Here is a 9,230-nt window from a genome sequence, read left to right on the forward strand (position 1 = left end):
CACCCGGCTTTCAGGGGCTCAGCTGGTCGTACGTTCAAACATTGTGGCCCTTTGTGCACATTTTAAGCTCATGGACAGATGACACCAAGGGTGATTTGGAATTCCAGTGGCCATTTGAGAATCATTCCAACTCCCCAGACTGGTTTCCTAGAACTATATTAGAAAATTGCAGCTATTGGGTTAAACAGTCTGAATGAGGCACGTATTTTTAATTGCCATCTTGAGGCTTCAAAGTGCATTCAGGACTTTAAAAAGGCCTCGCTGCAAAATACTGTCTCCACACCAGCCAAGGCGCCTCCTTCCCAGAGCCCTTCCTTCCCCTTCCCACGCACATCCTCCTCCTCCTTCTCTGGCTGACCTCCCCACCCCCTTTATTCAGAGCTCCCCAGCTTTTCTCCACAAACACCAATTCATCTTTTAACACATGGAACCTCTAGGGAAGTTCTAGATGAAGGAGATAAAGTAGTTAAATATGCTCTTCTGGCATATTGACAATTTAGTTAGAATCACTTGAAAAACAGCAGGCTTGCTTCTTTTTCAAAGCTACCCATGCTGATTGCAGACATAAAAAAATGTTTTCTCCCCACTATTCCTTAATGGGCTCTACCCTGAAGTTAGCAATCTAATCAAGAAACAAGCAAAGTTGAAAAGACTGTCTATCAAACTAAACACTTTCTGGCATTTAGCTGGCTATTTTGAAACTGTTTTGTAAAAACTCACGTCTATAAAGGAAAACAGCTTTTGGCTTCCAGAGGCAAAAACTATGAGAATAAATGAGTGAAGTAAGATGTAATTAGGATTCCCCTGCTGCCATCTCTGTGCTGGTAAGAGTTGTGTCCAGTTAAGAAAATTAATATCCTTCTTCAGATGGAAGGAAAAATAGAGCCCTTCCTCTGCTACTTCTTCATTGCTTTTAGCAGAAAAGAATATTTGTGTTAAAGAAGCATCATCTGGAATGGTCCTTCCTAACTCCTTCAATGGCCAATTTTGATTAAGAAGGAATTAAAGCATAATTGTAGGTGAATGTAAATGACTTTAAAGTTCATCAACTTTTCAATGATAGTTGTTTTATAAACTGTGTCTACTTAAAATGAAGTCCAAACATATTTTGGGGGAAACTTGAAGCCTTAAAATGAACTTAAATAATAGATATTCATAAAATGAGTCATTTTCAAATAAGATAAAACCCAGTGCTACAACTATAATTAAAACAAAACCAAAAAACACACTGATTTCAAAGCTGCCTGGAGGTTTTTTATTCTCACCAGCCCTAGCTGAAATGTAAACATCCAAGAAATTAACTTCTACACCCATTGGAGACCATAAATAGGGGTGAAGGAAGCAAGGAAGGACGGAAGGAAGGAAGAAAAGGCAGCCTTCTTATCTTCAAGGATGAGAAGCTGAAGCAGACAGAACATTGTACAGACCTTGTTAGATAACTCGTATGTTTTAAGCCCCCTGGAATAATTTAGTGAATTGATAACGGCCTCTCTGGGGTCTTCATTTCCATACGGGGGCTCCCATGCTACGTAAAACCTGTATGATGCTTCTCTCCTGCTAGTCTATCTAGCGTCCAACTGGGACGCTAAAGGCTGGGACATCCCACTTTGTCCTCTCCCCGGAACCTGCAGGTGGAATTCCAGGACACCTGACACAGGGCAGAGGCAGGAATTCTTCCCAAAGTCAGCTCTCTCACGCCACTACCTGGAATGCCTGGTTGAGAAGGTAAAAGGTTTTCTTGTCCCTTTTTAAATTTGGATCGAAAGGAGAACTTTGTAAGAAGTGGTTCTTTAAATGGTGACTCTTGTGAATTTGGTGCTGGGTGCCCGTTGCTTTTTGGCCACAGCTTCCCAGAAATAGCCGCTGTTTTCTTTGTCTCTGCCTTTTGTGGGGTTTGTCCTAAGGCCTGTTTTCTGTCTTGAGAACTTGGTCATAACCAGTGAGGATGCTGTCTCTGGTCTCTGCCCACTGAGAGATCCGTGTTGCCAGGCATGCTTCTGATGGCGGTCACCGGCCAGGACCGAAACATGAAGTGTCTCTGTTCGACCACATCAGCTCTCAGGAACTTACCTTAACTGCCTTGCCATGGTTACCTTGTTACCAGTGAGCATCTTTACTTCCTTAGCCTATCTTCAGGAGAAATTTTGGATCCTGAAGGGGGCTACATCCTTTGCATCCTTTCTGGGGACCTCTTGCATCCATGGTTAAGCCATACAGGGCTTACTAGTTTTGAATCACAGCGGAAGTAGGTTTACCTTTGGTTTGCAAGTTGGTTAATATTTGGAGCATTATAGGAACTCTTGGTTTGTTTGATCTTCTGTCCTAAGCTAAAATGGAACTAGAAGGGAGGAAAGAAAGACTTCAATACCACTGGGAATGTTTACTGTTGTCCTGGTTAAAAGCTGATAATAACATATTTGAAAAGGGACTTTCTTTAGAGCTCCCTGATGAGAAGTCAGGCTAACTGGAAGCTGATGCTCAGGCTATAACTCTTGGTGGCTCTGTGTTTTCTCTGCCAGACTCTGCTTCTCCCCCTGGGAACTTCTCAGCCAGCCGAGCCATCCTTTCCCAGCACTGCTGACTGTGTGCTGTGCACATTTTTTGATTGGCGTGATTCTTGACTGTTTACAAATGGAGCAAATAAAATATCTTTAAGGTCTTTCCTACTTAGTAAGAGGCATTGTTTAAATTGACTTAGAAATAAATGAGCATACCTACAACTGTAAAAAAAAAATAGGAACTAACCCAAATGTTTTTAAAGTTCACTTGACCTGGGGTAAACTTTGGTGAATAAAGGTGAGTTTAGATTTGCCGGTTTGATAAAAGCAGGTGTCTTCAGAGTCCTCAGCGTTAAAGATGATGCAGACACACAACTTTCATCTCTGCTAAATGTTTAATTGTAAAGCATGAGTCTGACCTAAAAACAAGTGTGCCCGCAGAAGTGAGGCGGCCTGCCCGTTACTCCTCACGTGGGAAGCGCAGCAATGAAACAAAACGCCATGCGTTTAACGCTTCGGTCTCTTGATTTTGAGATGACCGCCTGACAGTCACATGCTGTAAAAATGGTTAATAGGAAAACACCTCAAGATGATGGATGCTTAATATCTCAGGAAGTTTCTCAGGAGTAACACAGACAAGTTAAAATACTAAAACATTAATCGCTGAACATAAGTGTAAGCTTATTCCTGGCTTCGAAAGTTCTGTGGAAAGATAAAATTTGTTTGGGTCTATTAGAAAACATTGTGTCTTGTTCTACATTGAGAAATTGTTCTATGAGGAAGCACGTTTCTGAAAAATTATAAAATATGTATTCATAAAATGTTATCATATAACAGTTCAAAATTGCTTACTTCCTAGGTTCCACTAAAAATTAAGGGCACCAAGATTTAAAAATTCTAATTAATGTGTGTAACTCTATACACAAAGTATGAAAAATAATGATACAATTTTTGGTATTTTTGGTAAAAAAATTACAAAAGACATGAGGGTTTTTTTTAGAAGAAGAATAATTTTGTCTAATTTGGAGGTTATTTAAAGGTTGCTTGAAAATGCAAATTTTGAAAGGAAATAGAAACAAGGCAGAAAGGAACCAGTAAATGGGACAAAAAATAAGCAAAGAAAGTTATATCTTTGGTAGGGAAAGTTGAAAAGAAAAAGAGAATAAAAAATTTTTTTATATGAGAAAATCTTGTGTGTCCAAAATTATAAGGGAAAAAAGAGTAAATTTTTATCCTAAGTTAGAATGATTGGTTGTTCCAGTATAAAAAAGAGGAAGTATAGAACGAAACTGAAGGTTTGAACAAATTCTAGAAGGTTTGAGAAAATTGCAAAAGGTTTATGGAAGATGAATTTTATGAAATACATTTTGTATGTGATCAAGTTGACTAAAAATAGAAGGAAATAATTTATAAGTCTTTCTAAAATAGAACATTAAGATCTAGGCTGGGCGTGGTGGCTCATGCCTGTAATCCCAGCACTTTGGGAGGCTGAAGAGGGCAGATCACTTGAGGTCAGGAGTTCAAGACCAGCCTGGCCAACATGGTGAAACTCCTTCTCTACTAAACATACAAAAATTAGCTGGGTGTGGTGGTGCATGCCTGTAGTCCCAGCTACTAGGGAGGGTGAGGCAGGAGAATCGCTTGAACCTGGGAGGCGGAAGTTGCAGTGAGCTGAGATTGCGCCACTGCACTCAAGCCTGGGCAACAGAGTGAGACTCTGTCTCAAAAAAAAAAAAAAAAAAGAAGAAGAAGAAGAAAAAAGATCTAAAGTTTGCCAACATGAAACTAGAATTTGGTCCTCTCTGTTAATACGACAAGATTTTCTTGTAATATTGATCTACCCCTGATTAAAAAATAATCAGGGTGTTCCTTGCCTTTTTGGTAACTGTTGCAGGTGAGTGGTGACCCTCTGGGGCTGGTGGTGTGGTGAGAAGAAGAATTTACCAAGACAGTTGCAGATAAAGAAAAGCAGATTTATTAAAGAAAGTATGAAAATACATTGTGAGAGTGCAATGGGCAAGTTAGCAGAGAGGAGCTGACTGCAAGGAGGCACAGGCTTGGTGGGGGTTTTATAAGACAGTCTTTGTGCTGTGAGCTGAAGAGGCTTTGACAGTGCTGAGAACGCCAAGGCTGCCGTGAGCTAACTTGTAATTTTTCTATCAGTCAAGGGTCTGGTGATAGCTGGAAGACTGAGTTATTTGTGCAGGAGGGTTATGTGTTCTGGACCATGAGAAAGGCAGACTTAAGGCTTATGTGCCTTCTCTTTTTGCTTCCTTCAGTCCCGCCAGCCCCACTCCCCCTCCGTAATGAGGCCTCCACTGTAACTGGCCTAGAAAAATTTATCAAGATAATGTTGTGTACTTTGCGCTGTCTTTATTAGGTTTTTGATTGCTTGGAAAAATTCTTCCTTTAAAGAGTTAGGGTTTTTTTTTTTTTTGTCTGTGTAACTTTATTTGCTTTTAAAGTATTTTAATTATCACTATAGTTAAATGGATGACTATTATTTCACAGTGACCTATTATCCTGTTTTAATTAAGTGTTTTAAACCTTTGACATTTTTGACAAGCTTTCCCAAGATCAAATTCTAAATTAAATCTTTTTATTCTTACCTTGTAAAAGAGATATATTAATTAAGTTTATTTGACATGCTAAATTATTAAATATGTGGGAAGCATTGTAAACAAGAAATGATGTTTAACCTTTTTTTTTTTTTTTTTTTCTGAGACGGAGTCTGGCTCTGTCACCCAGGCTGGAGTGCAGTGGCGCGATCTTGGCTCAGGGCAAGCTCCACCTCCTGGGTTCACGCCATTCTCCTGCCTCAGCCTCTCAAGTAGCTGGGACTACAGGCGCCCACCACCACACCCAGCTAATTTTTTTGTATTTTTAGTAGAGACGGGGTTTCACCTTGTTAGCCAGGATGGTCTCGATCTCCTGACCTCGTGATCGGCTTGCCTCGGCCTCCCAAAGTGCTGGGATTACAGGAGTGAGCCACCGCGCCCGGCCTTAACCTTTCTTTAAGTTATATTTGTATGGATACAGTATTAGTGTATTCCAAAAGTTATATAAAATTCTTAAATATCTGATATATCTTGGTATAATGTTATCAGTGGTAGTTCTAATTATTGTGTTAAAATGTTCTATGCTATGGAAATAACCAAAGTTCCTTGTCAATTTCTCATTATAATGAACTCTCATCAGACTTTTAACCATGACCCGTCTATGTTTTTGTCATCCATGTAAAGATTCAAATCCAAATTATTGTTTTGATGTTTCTCTAAAAGCTTTTGCAATCAACTACAGTCCAAATTGCTTCTAATGAAATGACTTTGGCAGTCCTCTTGAACTCTGATTGCTGATACCTTTAAGATCATACCGTTGGACAGAGTCGATATTTTTGGGACTCTGTTGAAGAAACTGATGGGTTCATAAATCTGCTAACCTAGATCAAGCAGAATGAGAATTAATTACATGGGACTGAATGAATTGACGAAAAGGAATTATGGGTTTTTACAGTTTTAATTTAAAATATTTTTGGTTCTCTATTTTAATGTTTTGTTTTCCAGGTTTAAGGAAAATAGTTTTCTTAAGCTATCTATAATTTACACCAATTTGGTAAAGTATAACTTTGTGAACAAAAATTGAAACATAGGCTTCTTTCCCTACCTTATCTCTCCAAAATTTGTGAACTATTTGTGAGTATGATTATGTTTTTGGCAATACAGTCATTTGTGTAAGTTCAATAAGAGCCCGTTCTCTTCACAGCAGCATACAATGGAAAATATTGGTTATATTACCAGGTTTTGACTGGAATGCCAGGCTTAACGTTGCTCAGAAGTTGCTTCTATGAGGACGTCTCCCAGCAGCTGTCAGTGTTTCCAATGAGTCATCGCCGGCCCCTGCAATGAGCCTCTCAGGCTGGTAAGTTTTGTTTCAGAACCGCTTCCTCAAGCTTCTTTTGCCTTTAAAAGCTTCCTCTTGCCCCAGCCTCCCAGGGAATGCCTGTGGTCTGTCATGGCTCACACATCCTGGTTGATAATCCACTGCTGTTCTCCACGGAATGCCTTCATTTTGAGAGCTGCTCGCTGCCTGTTGTGGTTTCAGTTGACAGCCCACCGCTGTGTGCAGAGTTCACCAGCCGCTGTGGTGTGCAGTGCAGCAGCTGACCTGCCTGCCTTGTGGTTTTCTAATCCCATGGAGGGGACGTCTTAGGTGTTCTCACCAAGAATGCACAGCAACAGTGCTGGGTGGGCCACATCCTCCCTCATGTTTGGTGCCACCAGTTTTATAGATTTTGGCTACTGTGGGTGTGTGTGGTGGTTTTTGTTGGTGTTTACGATGCAGCTTCCTGGTGCTCGAGTCTGTCGAGCACTTTTTCTTGTGTTTATTTGCCATCATTTGGCAAAGTGTTCAAATCCTTTGACCGTTGTTTCACCAAGTTGTTTTATTATGAAATTTTAGGGGTTACTTATTCTGGATGTCAGCACTTGGATCAATATTTGAGAATATTTTTTGCGGTAAGTGACATCGTTTTATGTGGATGAACAGAAGATTTTAATTTTGATAAAGTCTAATGGATATATGTGATGTTAGTGTATTTTGAATGCATACATATGTATATTTAATGCATTCTTTTATGATGATTGTGCACTTCATATGAAATGCGGCAACCTTGCCTTGCCATCCCGGAGGCCTCTGCTTCTCTGATCTGTGGGTGTCACAGGCACTTCGCTTACTCACACCTTACGGCACGGTTTCTTTTGCTCTAAGCCTGCACGTGTGTTTTAAAGGTAATTTCTTCCGTTAGAGAAGTCGCGTATGCTCACCCTGCTATTTGCCATTTCTGGAGCTCTTTATCTCCTTCTTCATATCTGCATTTCCCTCTGGAATCCTTTCCATTCAGCCTGAAGAACTCTTCTGCCTGGGACTCCACCTTCTTTTCTAGCAGCTGGTCTCATTGGGAGCTCTGTCCTCTGGTGGGTCTGGCCAGGGGACGCTGGGTTTTCTCTTAGGGTTTCAGTTGGCCCGTGTGGTGCCAATGTCAACGTGTCTGTAGGCCGGAGCCAGCAATGAGCACCCCCTTGGTCTGGCCCTGAGCTCCAAGGCCCCACTCCCACGGGATCTTGCTGCCAGGACCCCACTCTCTGCATCTTGTCCAGAGTGTCGAGGAGGGCAGGGTCCAGCAGGATCTCTCGGCCCTCCCAGGGCTGAGTCTGTGCTCTGACCTTTCCTGGGAGGCGCTCAGGGCCAACAGAGCAACAAGGGGCCTTTCCCTGTGGCTCCCTCCCCTCTGGAGAAAATGGGTCAGACCTGGGTTTCTCCATAGTCACTGTCCCTAAAATGAAGCTGGGCTGCCAGAGGCGGTTGCATCTCCCGGCACCAAGACCCCAGAGTCCCTGTGAGAAAGAGGACCAATGACGATGGAAGCCTTTCTCTAATGTGCACACAGCCAGGCCGCTCCTCTCAAGGCGCTGAGCCGCCTCTAATCACAGCGCCACACTGGCCGCAGGTCGCTGGGTATAGGATGAACCCAGCTGTGAAGAGGCTGCATTTCCTGGGAGGTTTCTGTGAAGTTACTGAACTGCCAAAAGGTAAGCAGTTTTAATTGATTTGTGAGTCTTCAATTAAGCACAGCAGAATGCTAATTAAATATTCTCTGTTCTTTAAATAGAGAATGCTTTAAATACTTCAGCACAATCTTTGCATAAATCACACCTTTCAGCTGAGGTGCCTGTCAGCAGCCAAGTGATTGAGAGCACAAACTGTCCCAAAGACACAGCCCCCTTCCCTCTGGGGACGCGCACAGCCTGCAGAAGAAATGTCACCTGATGCAGTGTTGTGGTTTAAAAACTCATTATGGGAAGCATGAGGCTGGACCCAGGGGACCCTGGAGGCGATGCAGGGGCTTTGGCAGCCTGGAAGCTGTTGGAGGAGGGGCCCTTGGTGGAAGTGGGGCCAGTTTGAGCCTCCGGCCTCCAATTCCCTCCCGCTGGCTTCTGGGCCGCACCTCCAGGAATCCAGCTAGACCCGCAGGGCTCTGACTCCAGACTTTATTAAATGTTTCCTCTAACGGTTCTGGCCATTCTGCTGGGCCATTAAAGGCTACCCCAGGGCCTCAGATATGAGCGTGGTGTCTGTATGTGGTCCTTTCATGGAGGGCAGGAAGCATCATAATTACTTTTTTTTTAACGGTTTTCAATTTGTGTTGACAAAGAGCCTTAGTGAATCTGTTGGAAGAAGAGTGACTTGAAAATGAACCTGACTCCCTGTATCTTAGGAGTCCATATTCTCTGATACAGTTAACGTTTTCCTTCCAACCTCTTCACTGTTCAAGCAAAGTGGTATTTTAGCTATTCACTGTTTGACACTTTAATAGGAGTTTTGATGAGCAATTTCAGGATGTGGAATTGCTACACTGCACCAGGTTCCTGCAGGAGCAGCAGCCTCAGCCTGTGGATGGGACGTGAGATCTTGGTGTTTCTCCTGGAGGAAACGCTGTGCTGCTGTGTTGATGACGGGGCGTGTGTGGGGTTGATGATGGGTGATGGAGTGTGGGGTTGACGACGGGTGATGGAGTGTGGGGATGATGATGGGTGATGGAGCGTGGGGATGATGATGGAGTATGGGGTTGATGACAGGGTGTGGAGTTGATGATGGGGTGTGGGGTTGATGACGGGGCCTGGGGTTGATGAAGGGGTATGGGGTTGATGATGGGGTGTGGGGTTGATGACGGGG

The 9,230-nt window shown here is 42.7% G+C and overlaps 1 long non-coding RNA gene across 1 annotated transcript; it reads left to right on the forward strand.

Moving 5' to 3' along the window:
* Positions 1 to 4,228: 4,228 nt before the first annotated feature.
* On the forward strand, positions 4,229 to 9,174 carry LOC129138589 (uncharacterized). Its single transcript, XR_008541897.2, has 3 exons — positions 4,229 to 6,416; positions 6,957 to 7,012; positions 7,949 to 9,174. It is a non-coding gene; the product is annotated as an uncharacterized LOC129138589 (long non-coding RNA).
* Positions 9,175 to 9,230: the final 56 nt, after the last annotated feature.

This window comes from Pan troglodytes, chromosome X, assembly GCF_028858775.2.
Source record: "Pan troglodytes isolate AG18354 chromosome X, NHGRI_mPanTro3-v2.0_pri, whole genome shotgun sequence".
Classification (NCBI taxonomy): Eukaryota; Metazoa; Chordata; class Mammalia; order Primates; family Hominidae; genus Pan; species Pan troglodytes.